Source organism: Schistocerca cancellata, chromosome 5, assembly GCF_023864275.1.
Source record: "Schistocerca cancellata isolate TAMUIC-IGC-003103 chromosome 5, iqSchCanc2.1, whole genome shotgun sequence".
NCBI classification, from domain to species: Eukaryota; Metazoa; Arthropoda; class Insecta; order Orthoptera; family Acrididae; genus Schistocerca; species Schistocerca cancellata.
In genome coordinates this window covers 124,865,006-124,880,903 of record NC_064630.1, presented here as the reverse complement: position 1 = coordinate 124,880,903, position 15,898 = coordinate 124,865,006, and the positions used below count along the sequence as shown (strand labels likewise).

The 15,898-nt window shown below is 40.4% G+C and overlaps 1 protein-coding gene across 1 annotated transcript in view; it reads right to left on the bottom strand.

Annotated features, from left to right (window-relative positions):
• LOC126187901 (sodium/hydrogen exchanger 2-like) overlaps window positions 1-14,215 on the bottom strand; it is a 260,348-nt gene extending 246,133 nt beyond the window's left edge. Inside the window, exon 1 of the mRNA XM_049929251.1 lies at window positions 14,169-14,215. The gene's annotated coding sequence lies outside the window, so the exon portion shown is untranslated. The remainder of the gene's footprint in view (window positions 1-14,168) is intronic.
• Window positions 14,216-15,898: the final 1,683 nt, after the last annotated feature.

Here is a 15,898-nt window from a genome sequence, read left to right as displayed (position 1 = left end):
CTCAACACTTCCCCTCTCCTAAACTTCATATAATCATCTTTGTTGTTCATTACTTCCCACACTCTCTCTTCCTACATATTCCCATTTTCCTGTAGTCATTAAGTTGTTTTATTTGTTGCAGTTGTCTTTGTATTCCACATATGCTGTAGTTTCAATAGTTAAGGGTTTGCTTTTAACTTGTACTTGTATTACTGTCCATGTTTAACTCCCCTTGTAGTTGTCTCATCAAATACTGTTCATATTTTACTTTGCTCATTTATTTAATGTAAACTAGTATACAGCCACTGCTTTGATTATAATGTTAATGTTAAAATGCAGTACCACCACACTCTCAAACTGTAGGTTCCCTCAAACACCTCAATTTTCCTGCATTTACTAATTTCTGTTTATCTTATTGATATTGCTTAAGTTCCTCGTGTATTCTGTATTTACATTGACAACTGTCTCGTGTATCACTCTCCATGTTTCATACCTCTTGATGCAGCCTTGTCTAGTACTAATTTTATCTTATTTCATTAGTTTTGTTTATTAATAGAAACTGTTATGTAGGCATGCTATTCCTAATTTGTGCTAAAGGTTTTCCTGTCAACTCCATTGTTATTTATGTACTGTTCAGTTTTTACTATTTCATTGCAAAGATGTTACTCACTGTATGTTTCTATTTCACTCTAGACGTGTTACTTCTCTTCCAATGTTGTCTGCTAACATTTAACTTCTTTGGTAATAATACTCAGTAAATGTCTAAAGATGGCCTTGTAAGCCGAAAACCGGTTAGCAATAAAAATAATATTGTAGAACAAAAGCAAACTGGTGCTTTTCATTTATTATTATAATGTTGTTCTACCAAGAATCGACGGAAGATTCTGTTAATATTAATGTGTACCAGTTTCTTTGGCTCTTCATGCAAATTACTGTAAATAACCAATTAGAGTCAAGAATATTTTGACTTCCCGTCAATTTCTACTTAATTCCGATGTGCTCACTTGATGTAAGAAATTTGTGTTAAAATTTACAGTTATTCGGAGATCACGAACAACTATGAAAAGTGAAGGTGAAAGGTAGTTACCAAGTACATTACGAAGAAATTCAAATCTATAAACTTCGATAATAATGAGTTTTGCAGTTAGCAGCGCTTTTACCTTTGAGCTGAGGAAGTAGACATTCGTGGGGAGTTTATATGATAGTCACGATTTACTTGCCTTCAAATGGTGATTTCGAGTTATCGACAGTTACGCAAAAAACTAGACGCATTATTAAATATTTTAACTTACAAACTGAATGAGATAATATTAAATAGAGCTCTTAATTTAAATATTTAGGGAATACCTGTTATAGATCTATACTTAGATCCCTTCTCATTTCATCTGATCTCTCTCTCTCATACAATTTAGAACAAGAGTGCTGATCTTGACACACCGAGATTGCTAAGACATTGAGCACATATTTGTACTCGAACGTAATGAACTGAGGATATTGAGACGTGTATGCGAAATACAGTCTGGAATTATGTGCACAACGCACTTGACGTCAGTGAAAAAGGTAACGTGTTCTGAAACATAGCGTACGGTTCCCAGAAATAAAGTTCCAAAACAAGTTTATTACATTTAAACTAGCCTTTAATTTAGATCTGGCCAACATACGGAGGTCGACTGCCACTGCTGCTAAAGATAGCAGTTCATTTTCCATAGCAGAAGGTAGGCAATAGAGTTCGAGACACTGGGTGAAATTACATAGTAAATCACTCGATTGTGGCAGCATCGGCGAGCGACCGACTTTAGGCCATATCGACCGCATCTTTGCTCGTCTTCTGGACCCTTAAAATTTCCTTATCGGAAACGATTCTTTTTCAGTGCACCACAAATTATCGATGTTTGAACAATTTACTACATGTGAGTAAAAATTAATTATAACTGTAACAATTTTTGGTGACAGCCAAGAGCTGCTCATGAAACAATCCATTTCTGTATGCAGGGCGCACTCCACACGAAAAGGTTGAACCTGACTGTGCACTGCATTGTTGACTGTAAGGTGGATTTTACTACCGACGGCTTGTAGCAGGGTGGCTTTTATTTTGGTGAAATAGTAAGAACATTGACACGCAGGCTGTTGCAAACAATTTTATGATACGTGAATATGATCAGATGATTGAATCGGTGGTTAATAAAGAATTACTTTCTCATCAGCTATTGGCGATTCCGAACTTTGACTTTTTTCAAAGTCTTAGCTATGTGCTGTGGCTCACCACCTGCGAGAAATACATAACAATATTTTACAAAGCGACAAGACAGCTGATAAACTCGATAACAGTACTATAATACTTTAACGCCACACGGCGTCAAACATTGGAACGACTTGGAGCTGCCAAGTATCAAGCGAACGGTAACCTGGTCTCCGGGTTCCGTAAACAGTTACAAAACAGGTTCAAATGTCTGATTACTTCAAAACCTTTATGGCTCAAGATGAAAAACGTTAATTATAAAGTTTTTATTAGTTCCACATTGTTTACCCACAGAATAGCGAAAACGTCAAAAACCAATACTGAAGTTTTACTGCGTGAACAGCTATTGAAATGACACGAATTCCAGCAACATGATTATCTCCAGTTGACAGAAACCTAAAAACACCAACAGGTAATGTACTAAGAAAGGCCACAGGAGCAAGGATTGCTGATCCGAAGATTAGGCTGGTAAGTGGATACGAACCAAGAGCTCTGCTATTGAGGGGTCCATGAACTAGCAAAGGGAAACAAAGTACTGTTTCTGATTTATCTTGACCTTCTGGCACAAGGGAAAAAAGATAGTAAAAAAACATTTCCAGTTGAGGCGACTGGACTTTTGGCACAGGTGGAGGCTAATATTCAACTGACGAAAGAGAAAGAGAGAAAAAGGAAAGAAATGGGTGCGATTCTTATCCTGGCTCTCTCGCTTCCTTGTACTCTGCCAAAGTGGATCTGCTGTGACACAAATTTACATGTCTGATCTCAGAGTTGCACAAATGACTTCGGTGATACTGTTTAAGACAACAATAAATAGGCGAATTTTTTAATGTGTGCTGTTAAATTAATGTTATTCATGTTCTGTTTCTTTAATTAATGTTAACTTTCAACCTGAACTATTTACTTGTTGTTTTAACCGAAGTTATTTTTATCATAAATATGTAATTTTTGTTAGCCTAGCTGCTTCAGTATGTTCCTTATGACTGTGTAAACAAAAGTTCATAAATATATAAATAATTTCATCCAATTTATAGCTTATGTTAATGAATCACCAAGTTAAGAATCCATATTAGTAAATTAGCTATCTTATCACCAAGATAGTGAGCAAGCAGTAAAGGAAACAAAAGAGAAATTTGGAGTAGGAATTAAACTTCAGATAGAAGAAATAAAAACTTTGAGGTTTGCCAATGACATTGTAATATTGTCAGAAGCAGCTAAGGAGTTGGAGGAGCAGTTGAACGGAATGGACAGCCTCTTGAAAGGGGGATATAAGATGAACATCAACAAAAGCAAAACTAGGATAATGGAATGTAGTCGAATTAAATCAGAAGATGCTAAGGGAATTAGATTAGGAAATGAGACACTTAAAGTAGTAGATGAGTTTTGCTATTTGGTCAGCAAACCAAACCAAAAAAGTTTGAAACCGGTAATGGCACTTTTTGAATAAAGTAACGTGAAACCAATTTGTGGTCAGTTGCTGTACACCATCAAGAATGTTGTAATTCCAATTCCAAAGAAAGCAGTTGCTGGAAGTTGTGAAAGTTTCTGAACTATCAGTTTAATTAGCCAAATAAGTAGAGAAGATATAAAATATAGACTCACAATGGCTAAAAAAGCACTTCTGAAAAGGATGATGCTGAGAGCATTACATTAGGAAATGAGAGACTTAACATAGTAAATGAGTTTTGCTATTTGGGAAGCGAAATAACGGATGATGGAACAAGTAGGGACAATATAAAATGTAGACTGGCGATGGCAAGAAAAGCGTTTCTGAAGAAGAGAAATTTGTTAACATCGTGTATAGATTTAAATGTGAAAAAGTCCTTTCTGATAGTATTTGTATGGAGTGTAGCCATATATGAAAGAGATGAAAGTGAAACATGGGCGATAAACAGTTTAGACAAGAAGAGAATAGGAGCTTTTGAAATGTGGTGCTACAGAAGAGTGCTGAAGATTAGATGAGTAGATCACGTAACTAATGAGGGGGTACCGAGGAGAATTGAGTAGAAGAGAAATTTGTGGTACAACCTGACTAAAAAAAAGGGATCTGTTGGTAGGACACATTCTGAGGTGTTAAGGGATCACCAATTTAGTACTGGAGAGAAGCGTGGGGGGTAAAAATCGTAGAGGGATGTAGGTTGCAGTAGTTACTCGGAGATGAAGAGGCGTGTACAGGATAGAGTAGCATGAAGAGCTGCATCCAACCAGTCTTTGAATAAAAGACCACAACAACAACATCAACAAGTTGGGTCCATTGTTGTGTTTTAATTTAAATATTCTCAACGAATCCTAAAGCAATGAAGCTGCTATTATTATATTGTGCGCTTGTAATCAGGTACTTATTTATAGATTTATCAACAAATTAGGCACCTTTACTCGAAAGGATAAATATAGAGTTATGCTTACGCTGTCTCAAAACATACATACAGTTTCTAAAAGCAAGGTTGTACCTTGTAATGAATGGACTATGATACCGTTTTAAATTTTTGAATTAGGTGATTAACTGCATGAAATACTGAAATCAAATTTTTGTTGTCTCTGGCAGCAGTTAGACAGGCAACCTGTGACTCGAAGTGATTGTGTAACACTTACATCGATTAGAAGTAGGTTTATGTTATGTAACTGTGTATCTGCAATTATGGAGATTGTATTCTTTGTTGGTTAAAATCGTTGATTTGTGACATGAAATTAGAGTTTTGCAATGTATATATGGAAAAAGCTAAATGAATTGTTAAAAGAATAAATTATTATAACATGTGTATGATCGTAATAAAGATAATGTTTGTTGAAATCTGGTTCATGTTAGGGCACTTGTATTGTAAAATGTAAAAGATGTAGTGAAGTTCCTCCGCAACGGAAGTGGCATGGCGCGATGTAAAAGGTGGTTTTGGCGGTCGAACTGGGCGGCTCCTTGGTATGAACGGTACGCAGCAAGTTGCTAGCCGTAGCACGGTAGACTTCGACGGTGCCAAGAGAGGCAAGTGGAAGCTGCTTTGCAAGGAATTTTTGCCTCGGATGTGGATCTGGCTGTTAATTGGTATTTTCGGCAAAAAGGAATAGCTGTAATATCTTGAAAATCCGACGCCAAGAAGAGATTTTGTAGAGCATTCGAACATCAAGAGCCGAGAGTACAGTTAGCCGCCATGACGCTTGCCACCAAATCTTCGCCACTGCTACAATAACTTCATGCATCCAGATATGTATGTGGGCGTGGACCAGCTAATTTGTGTGAGTGGTTTTAAAAATCTTCCATCCTGATCATGAACCTATGCAGGGTTCTCTCCTAAGTGTTACTAAAACTGCGTATTCTGTTTTGAATGAACTATTCTTGTTTTCAGGTGTTTTCAAAGTGGCTTCTTTATGTTTGTCAAATGTGAAGGGAGTAGTGAAAGTTAAAGTTAAAACCACAAAAGTGAAGTCAGATAGGATTTTGCCAAAGTACTCTCAGTTTATTGCAAAGTATAGTATTGCAAGAATACAGTGCCAGATTCTGTAAATAATAAGGCCTAAAACACGTGATCCACAGGTGAGAAAAAAAGGTAAATAAGTAAGTTAAACTGATTTTAAACATAATGTTGTCTTGATTACTATCATGAATGATTCATTTTTGAGGTTAATTAAGCTCATTGTTGAATTGATTTGTCTTGCAAATGCATTATAAACTACTCCAAGTGAAGGGAAGGATTAGCTTTATTTGAATTTGCTTTTTTTAATGAAATAATCATAGAGTTTGGCTAGTGACACTATACTAGTTTATGGGTTCCCATAGGTAATTGGATCATTACTGCTGCTAAGGTTGGAAGGAACACATAGAAAATGTTGTGGGGGATGCTAACCAAAGACTGCGTTTTACTGGCAGGACACTTAGAAAATGTAATAGATCTACTAAGGAGACTGTCTGTACTACACTTGTCCGTCCTCTTTTAGAATACTGCTGCGCTGTGTGGGATCCTTACCAGATAGGACTGAAGGAGTGCATCGAAAAAGTTCAAAGAAGGGCAGCATGTTTTGTGTTATCGTAAAATTTGGGAGAGAGTTCCACAGAAATGATACAGGATTGGGCTGGACATCATTAAAAGAAAGGTTTTTTTCGTTGCGACGGAATCTTCTCACGAAATTCCAATCACCAACTTTCTCCTCGGAATGCGAAAAAATTTTGTTGACACCGACATACTTAGGGGAAAACGATCACCACGATAAAATAAGGGAAATCAGGGCTCGTACGGAAAGAAATAGATGTTCATTCTTTCCGCGCGCTATACGGGATTGAAATAATAGAGAATTGTGAAGGTGGTTCGATGAACCCTCTGCCAGGCACTTAAATGTGATTTGCAGAGTATCCATGTAGATGTAGATGTAATTTGATATTATTTATCTTTATTTGTGTTTTTACATGTCAGCTAAGATAGAAGCCCCTCATGTCCAAATTTAGTTCTGCACTTCATGCTGTAACATTTCAGTATTGACTTAAGTCATGAGCTCGAGTGTAGTCGTTATTAGTATGAGTTTAGTGCAGATTTGCTTTCCATAATTACTGGAGCGTGCGTTATTGATAACTGCTGCTACACACAGCTCAGAGTACCCTATGGCAATTTGTATCCTGTGCGCTATTCAGAGTGAAATATCAATGAAAGTAACTTTAATAACCATTATCTAATTTTCTTAAGCATGTCTTTCCAAATTAATGTGGCCAATTGGGCTGGCGATCGTTCATTGTTTTTCATTCACAAATGGATTTTACCACTTTCATTAACTCCCAAGGTTGAAGCTCATTTAGTTTTCTGTTAATTTCATCACATTCAAAATTATAGTTTGATACCTTTATCCATTAGATACACGCGCGGTCAAAATTTCAAAATCCTCTCAGAGGGTAACATAAGCTTGTTTCGGGGTACGCTTGTGCATTATACGTGGCAAGTTAGCGTTATATGTGGCTTTTCCCGCGACAGGTCTAAAGATTAGGTCGTTAGGGAAGAGTAACGTAAAACAAATGGTTCAAATGGCTCTGAGCACTAAGGGACTTAACTTCTGAGGTCAGCAGTCCCCGAGAACTTAGAACTACTTACACCTAAATAACCTAAGGACACCACACACATCCAAGCCCGAGGCAGGATTTGAACTTGCGACCATAGCGGTCGCGCGGTTCCAGACTGTAGCGCCTAGAACCTCTCGGCCACTACGGCCGGCTAACGTAAAACAGACAGGTTAGTGTTATAACTGGATTTAGAAGTTTAGTAATATGGATACTTACAAAATTGAAACGAAAAATATTGGTTTAATAGGCAGCGTTGTTACAGGTGAACAGAGACGAGAGCTATCACACTTCGTCTAGATTCCCTAGCTCTCTTTCCGGAGGTATCTCTGCTGAGCAACAGTGAAGCAATATGTAGCTCGTCTGCTGTCTAGCTGGGTTGCGGGCTTTCAGTCTGTTGTTTAGGGTTGCTGAGTATTCTTGCGTGGGAGGGACGTGAAGAGCAGAGCGAGCATCACTGGAACGCGTAACCTTATCTTGCCTGGAGGTTACTTCACTCTCAGACGACCGTCGAGATACGTACAGCTTATCGGCCGTGACGGCGGTCGTGTTTGCCAAGCGACGCTCAGGCTTAACGTAAGTTTATCTGTCGTGTAACGATAGCACGACGCACCAGAGATTAGTCGTCACTGGTAATCGCATCTTTGAAAATACCGATCAGCTTACAGGAATGGCATTTCGAAGAAATCGTGCTAACCACGTAAGGGACTGAAGACGTCACCGGGTTCCTCTGAACATAATTACGTATTTGTTAACATCGTTACTTTTTGCCTTTCCGCCTGTTGTATGACAAATATGTGGGCTGTTGATGATAACAACGTCGTTTCTAGAAACTATCATTCACTCTGCAGCTAGGTGTACGCTGTAATGACAGTTACCAGTCGATTAACATTTTATTAACGGAAAACGTAGTAGCCGCATCAGACCAATCATAGGACTGAAAACAACAATAAAAACGACAACAATAACAGTGGAACACAATTTCGTGATGGCCCACCCTCGCTGGCTCTATAACAGCGCTCCTATCCCAGGCGACTATCACGGTAGCTGTTCCAAAAGTATCCGACTTTTATTTGTGGAATCAGTCTTTATTCCGATACAACTGTTTGACACTAGTCACCTTCAAATTAGTTCCCTTCATCGTCTACACCCCTCCCACAGCGCTGCTGACACTGCTGGAAACATCGCTCGAAACCCTCTTTTGACATGGTGTGCAGCTGCTCCGAATTTTGCATAATGCCATCCCTGTTCTGAAGTTTGGTTTCTTTCAGAGTCTTTCTTAGTTTAGGAAAAAGCCAGAAGTTACTCGGTTGTAGGTCACGGGATTACGGAGCTGACAAACCATACCCGTGTCGTGTTTGACCAAAAGACTCTGAATTAACTGACAGTGATGACCAGATGCATTATGGCGGTGAAGGTTCCAACTGTTCGCCGCCCAAAAGTCCTGCCGTTTGCGTCTCACTCCTTCACGAAAGCGACGCAGAACCTTTTGGTAGTACTCTTTATGGATGCTAGTACCTTCTGGGGCATACTCGTGATCACGACCACACCATTAGAGCCAAAAAAGACGATTAGCATGACTTCTACAGTTCTGCGGACCCGCCTCTCTTGTTTCGGGTCTCGGGAGTGACGTATGCTTCAATTGCGATGATTGGAACGTTGTTTCTAAGTCATACCGTAAAATGTAAGACTCATCACCAGTGATCACTGCGTTAAGAAAGCCTGGATTACAGTTCACAGTATCCTGCATGTCCTGAGCGATCTCCGAACGACACTGAAGAGCCAAATCGTGTAGGGCCCTCGCGAACACGCATAAATGCCGCAACACGACGTGGCATCGACTCGACTAATGTCTGAAGCAGTGTTGGAGGGAACTGACACCTTGAATCGTGCAGGGCTGTTCATGAATCCGTAAGAGTACGACGGGGTGGAGATCTCTTCTGAACAGCATGTTGCAAGGCATCCCAGATATGCTCAATAATGTTCACGTCTGGCGAGTTTGGTGGCCAAGGGGAAGTGTTTAAAATCAGAAGAGCGTCCCTGGAAACTCTCTGTAGTAATTCTGGAGGTGTGTGATGTCACATTGTCATGCCGGAAATGCCGAAGTCTGTCAGAATGCACAATGGGCATGAATGCATGCAAGTGATCAGACAGGATACGTGTCACCTATCAAGGTCGTATCTAGACGTATCAAGGGTCCCATATCACTTCAAATGCACCATTACAGAGCCTCCACCAGCTTCAACAATCCTCTGGTGACATGCGGGGTCTATGGATTCATGAGGTTGTCTCCATACCCGTACACGTCCATCTGCTCGATAGAATTTGAAACGATACTCGTCATACCAGGCAACATGTTTCCAGTCATCAACAGTCCAATGTCGGTGTTGAAGGGCCCAGGCGAGGCGTAAAGCTTTGTGCCGTGCAATCATCAAGGGTATATGAGTGGGCTTTAAGCTCCTTAGGCCCTTATCGATAATGTTTCGTTGAATGGTTCGCACTGACACTTGTTGATGGTCCAGCATTGAAATCTGCAGCAATTTGCTGAACGGTTGCACTTCTGTCACGTTGAACGATTCCGTTCAGTCGTCGTTGGTCCCGTTGTTTCAGGATCTTTTTCCGGCCGCAGCGATGTCGGAGATTTGGTGTTTTACCGGATTCCTGGTATTCACGGTACACTCGTGAAATGGTCGTACGGGAAAAACTCCACTTCATCGCTACCTCGGAGATGCTGTGCCCCACCGCTCGTGCGCTGGCTATAACACCACGTTCAAACTCACTTAAATCTTGATAACCTGCAGTTGTAGCAGCAGTAACCGATGTAACAGCTGCACCAGACACTTGTCTTATATAGGCGTAGCCGACCGCAGCGCCGTATTCTACCATTTTATATATCTCTATATTTGAATGCGCATGTCTATACCTGTTTCTTTGGGGCTTCAGCGTAATTTATGAATAATTAAAAATACATTATCTCATTAGTACTTCGTTTCTCCCAATTAGTGTATAAATTTATTTATATACGTAAAATTATTTATAATATTTTCATGCGCAAATTAAAATTGGGGTTACTTGTTAATACATTTACAAAGTAATGTTTGACGGAAGTTTGGCTCTAAGTGCAGGTTTATTCAGGAGTTTCACTCAGGATCATGTGTTTTACCCTTCCGCTAGAAGTTCTTTCTTCACTTCGTGAACTTTGCACAGTTTTAAAGATAGGTTTTACCCTTATTCTGGACACATACCGTCGTCCTCTCTAATTGGTTCAAAAATGGTGCAAATGGCTCTGAGCACTATGGGACTCAACTGCTGAGGTCATTAGTCCCCTAGAACTTAGAACTACTTAAACCTAACTAACCTAAGGAAATCACAAACATCCATGCCCGAGGCAGGATTCGAACCTGCGACCGTAGCGGTCTTGCGGTTCCAGACTGCAGCGCCTTTAACCTCTCTAATTGGCAGACGAGTCTGTAATCACATAGCGGGCACGGAGAACCCACTCCGACCAGAGGCAGTTGTCGTGGCCACGACGCTACAGAACAGCCACTTGCTATTGTCAAGTATCAAATGTTCAAATGTGTGCGAAATCTTATAGGACTTAACTGCTAAGGTCATCAGTCCCTAAGCGTACACACTACTTAACCTAAATCATCCTAAGGACAAACAAACACACCCATGCCCGAGAGAGGACTCGAACCTCCGCCGGGACCAGCCGCACAGTCCATGACTGCAGCGCCTTTTTGACCGCTCGGCTAATCCCGCGCGGTTGTTAAGTATCGCTCAGCTCCGGCATGGTAGGGAAGGCAGCTGACGAGACTTTCTTTCGGGTCCATAGTTTTTCTTTTCTCTGCAAGGCATGCACAATTTCGTTAACATCTGTAACGCACATTCACTGTTGTTCGGGAAGGACAATCCGTCTTGTGAACGAGAAGTAGGAAATCTGCTGCTTTCTATTTCTAACTCTTCCATATCCAAAGACACGTCAGCTAATTCAATTAAATATATTTTTGTTTTTTTGATGGAGCTTATGGTTCATGTTTAATGAAGTCAGCTGTGTTTCAATCAGTCTCAGTGTCCATTTTTATGTGGTGAAAATAAATGGTATTCACTGAACGTAACATCTTGTTTCAAATAGTAGCACCATTCATCCTTGAAATTTGTATGTTATGAAAGCATATTGAAAGAAGCACGAATTTCAATTCACCTAAGCCAGATAAGTTATGAAGAACTACTGAATTGAAATTCATGCAAGTCAGATGTCAAATTCAGTTCATGTATGTCAGGTGCGTTATTACAAATAGTTAGGAGCAGCAGTAAGTTGTACTAAATGCCAGATCTTAAACTGAAAGTCGCAGAGTCAGATCCATTCCTTTTGATGCGGTTTTCAGATCCTTGCCCGGGTATTTGTATTGGTCTTTTTCACTGACGCACATGTACATTACCATGAGGGGTGAGGTACACGTACACACGTGCTTTCCATTTTCAATTACCGTTCTCCTGATCTTACACCTCTGGACTTCTTTCTGTGGGGTACGTTAAAGGAGAATGTGTACCGTGATGTGCATACAACCCCAGAGGATATGAAACAACGTATTGTGGCAGCCTGCGGTGACATTACACCAGATGTACTGCGGCGTGTACGACATTCATTACGCCAGAGATTGCAATTGTGTGCAGCAAATGATGGCCACCACATTGAACATCTATTGGCCTGACATGTCGGGACACACTCTATTCCACTCCGCAATTGAAAACGGAAACCACGTGTGTACGTGTACCTCATGGTAATGTACATGTGCGTCAATGAAAAAGACCAATAAAAAGGTGTTAGCATGTGGACGTAATGTGCTGTTCCAGTCTCTTCTGTACCTAAGGTCCATCACCGTTCCCTTTGGATCCCTACGTAATTCGGTGTTCTCCGATACAAACGATCGAACAGCGGAGGAGTGGTACTCAAGCGTCAACTTTAGGTTACAATAGCTCCGGATATAATTAACATTTTACAATGCAACAAACTGCACTGTTTATGTATTTGTTTATATGTTCAGATGTGCTAACAAAACTAACGTGGTTCCATTTAAAAAAACGTAGGTTTGTGTTAAAAAAACATACTTCCGTGCATTTTTGTATGGTTTGTATTAAACTATTACACTACCCCCTCTCCTCACGTTCGGTCTGTGGAATCGGTTCATCAGTATTTGATGCTGTTTACGAAATATATCCAGCGGTAACGTTAGGTGACTCACCCTGTATATAGGAAACGAGAGAAGTGTCCTTATTGGCTGAGGGAGAAAGGTGGGGTGGTCTCTCTTGTCCTTCGGGAAGACAGGGCGTGTCAGTCGCGAAGAGCCACGCAAAACGCACGGCCGAGTAATCGGGGCGGCTCTGAAAGAACGGTCGCGAGTGCCATATTAAACAAGATATAAAGTGAAGTTATTAGTTACAAGAACGACACGTGTCGTGGGCAGTGTCTATCATTATGTAACGTCAGAGAACGGTGTTAATGTGTGTAAAGGGTCGAATATAACGGCGTAGTCCAGAAACGCCATATTGCAAATGCTGATTCTGTGACGTGTGTGACAAAGCAATTTCTGTATTAAAACAAGTATGGTACAAACGTTGTTGACAATTAACAACTGGCATCCCTAAACACTCCACTTCAGCAGGATCACCACCTACATGGAAACTGACGACTGAGCGCTACTTCTGTGCTACGAGGGGCTTAACCGAAGCAGCAAGACACCAGGTTAGTGATACCGCCCAGAGAAGCACTTCCTTCTCACTACAATGCCACTGAGGGTGTTGTACAACGCCTGTGAGGCAATGATTCGTAGACAATAACATTCCTGAAATGAACTGACCAGCCCAGAGGCCAGACATCTGCACCCAATCGAACACAATTGGGTTAAATCATAATGTCGCCTTTACTTCAGGCCCCAGCGTTCAGGATCACTATCCACTCTGGTTTCGGCTCCTGAGGAAGAACGGGCTCCCATTCCCCACTGAAAGTCTTTCCAGCAGTGTTCAAGCCGTTATAATGAAGAAGGTTGGACACCCCCAACCCCTACATTAATGCCCACAAATAGGTGTTCAGAAACTTTTGATCAGATAGCGTTTGTAGAAGTTCAACACCAGGAAGAGCCACAAACATTTGTTACATTCATTGGCCACTCTGCGGCATACATTACTGCCTGAAAACAAGAACTGCTCTACAAACTCCTCCGTGAAATTCTCTGTAAAATAACTGTCATATTAGGCGACAATATTTTGAATAATACGATTTTTCATGTTGTCCTGGGTAATTCACTGAGCGACCTGAAGAAACTCAATAACTGCCTTCTCGACGATTCAGTTTCAGCTCCAGTCGTTTCCTCTCCTACTTTGCTGGAGGAGGAGGAGGATGTTGGTGTTTAACGTCCCGTCGACAAAGAAGTCATTAGAGATGGAGCACAAGCTCAGGTTAGGGAAGGATGGAGAAGGAAAGCGACCGTTTCCTTTCGAAATAACCATCCCACTGGACACGGGTTTGAACCGTCGTCCTCCCGAATGCGAGTCCAGTGTGCTAACCACTGCGCTACCCCGCTCGGTGCTACTTTGATAACTTATCCACATCAAAATCCAGAAAATTTGGCTATGCTGGTGATTGGGCAAGAGCAACAAGAATGAAGTGAATGGAAGGAATGAAAGAAACGCTAACATATTACTTGAACTTTCTAGGGAAATACTTCCATAACTACAGACTCCAGTCCAGACGACAGTGGCATGCTCTCATTTAAACTAATAGAGAACTCTTTCTGATCTTCAGCAACATGCCTCGGCACCACAGTGTTTTTAGCTTCTTACAAAATATTTTTTCTCTTAATACATAGTAATTAGCACTACTGAAAATTTAACTGAAAGAAATATAGTACTTCCTCTTACCTTATAAACAATCTGTCTCGTACGTTGATATTTTATATCTCTGTAACAGGAGAAACAATATTATTAATTACTGAATCTGCGAAAACGAAATGCTTACTTAATTTATGAGCATTATTAGTACATTTTAATCAAATATTTGGTTCTAAGAAAGGATGAAGACATTTTAAGATTTTACTTGCTGTTAAGGTCTAGGTGTTTACTGTAGGAGCACAATTTCACACACAGTTTTTTTATAAAAAGGGGATAAATTTTAAAGCAAATTTATAAGGCCTTCTGGCGCTCTATGATTATTGGTTCTTGTTAACTGGCTTTTCGCTTCATTCCATTGCAAACGCTTTGCTCTTCCATGAATTCCTGCCGCCACTAATGAAAGGCCATTTCAGTTGCTACACATGTTCCTGACGTATTGAAACGTCCCCTTAGAATAATTATACATGACTGTGCTTAAACTGACACACAATATTTTTAGCGCAACGCAATCTGACTTTCAAAAATCCCTACAAAATAATGGCCCTGACTAACATTAACCTATACCTTTCACAAATCATTTACCTCACCAAAAACCTTCGTTACTCGAACTACTGCAATACAGCGAGCGCCACTACTGCCAGCTAAATAAAAAATTCAAACTACTGAAGGCACTAACTACTGATAGGCATAGTTGGCAAATGAAAGATTTTGATAGAGAACAAACAATGTATTTACCTAAATAGTGTAGAAAAATCATAATATAAATATCAGTTCATGACATCCAGTCTTACAAATTTCAAAACTCCGCCATTTCTCTCCCCACATCCACCACTGCTGGCGGCTCACCTCCAACCGCGCAACGCTACGCGCTGTTAACATCCAGCTGCCCAACACTACAATGGCAGACAACAATGCAAACTAGCCACAGACTGCACACAGCACAGCCAGTGATTTACATACAGAGCGCTATGTGGCGTTACCAATATAAAAACCTAAACAGTCTACTTACAGTATGTTGGCATTTTCTGCTATTTTGAATATTTAGTTCACTGTTGACAGTCGAAAATGTTATACATGTTTTCGAGTGCTAAGCGAATTTTATTTTCGAAAAAGATGCATCAAAGAATTTGCATTAAATTTTGCTTGAAGAAAGGAATAATGTGTAGCACATTTGGCGAATCAAGTGTAAGACAAGAGGTTACGAGTGATATAAACGTTTCAAAGAGGGTCGACAAGATGGGCGTCCTCGCACATCAATTACTGACGACAACGTGGAAGGAGTAAAGAAAATGATTCTCGAAAATCGCCGAATCACCATAGAGAGGTTACTGATGATGTAGTCTTATTCTTTCGCTATTCGCAAGCAATTTCTTCGGAACTTTTGGGCATGAAACGTGTAGTAACCAAGTTTGAAAGTTGCCTCAGAAATTGTTCGATTTCGACCAAGAAGACGCCTCGCAGACATCGCTCAGGTATAGCTGAATAGAGTCGACAGCTATCCAAAAGTTCTAAAGAAGATTGTAACAGGTGACTAAAGACGGGTATAGGGGTATGACCTCGAAACAAAGGACGAATCTTCCAATGGAAAATACCTGGACAGCCAAGACCCAAAAAATTCGATAGGTTCGATCACATGCGAAGGTTTTTCTCGCACTTTTTTTTTATTACAATGGGATAGTGGATCATTAGCTCCTGCATTGTGATCGTAGGTAAATAAAGACCATTACCTGGAAGTTAGCGCCGTTTGCGAGAAGCAATCT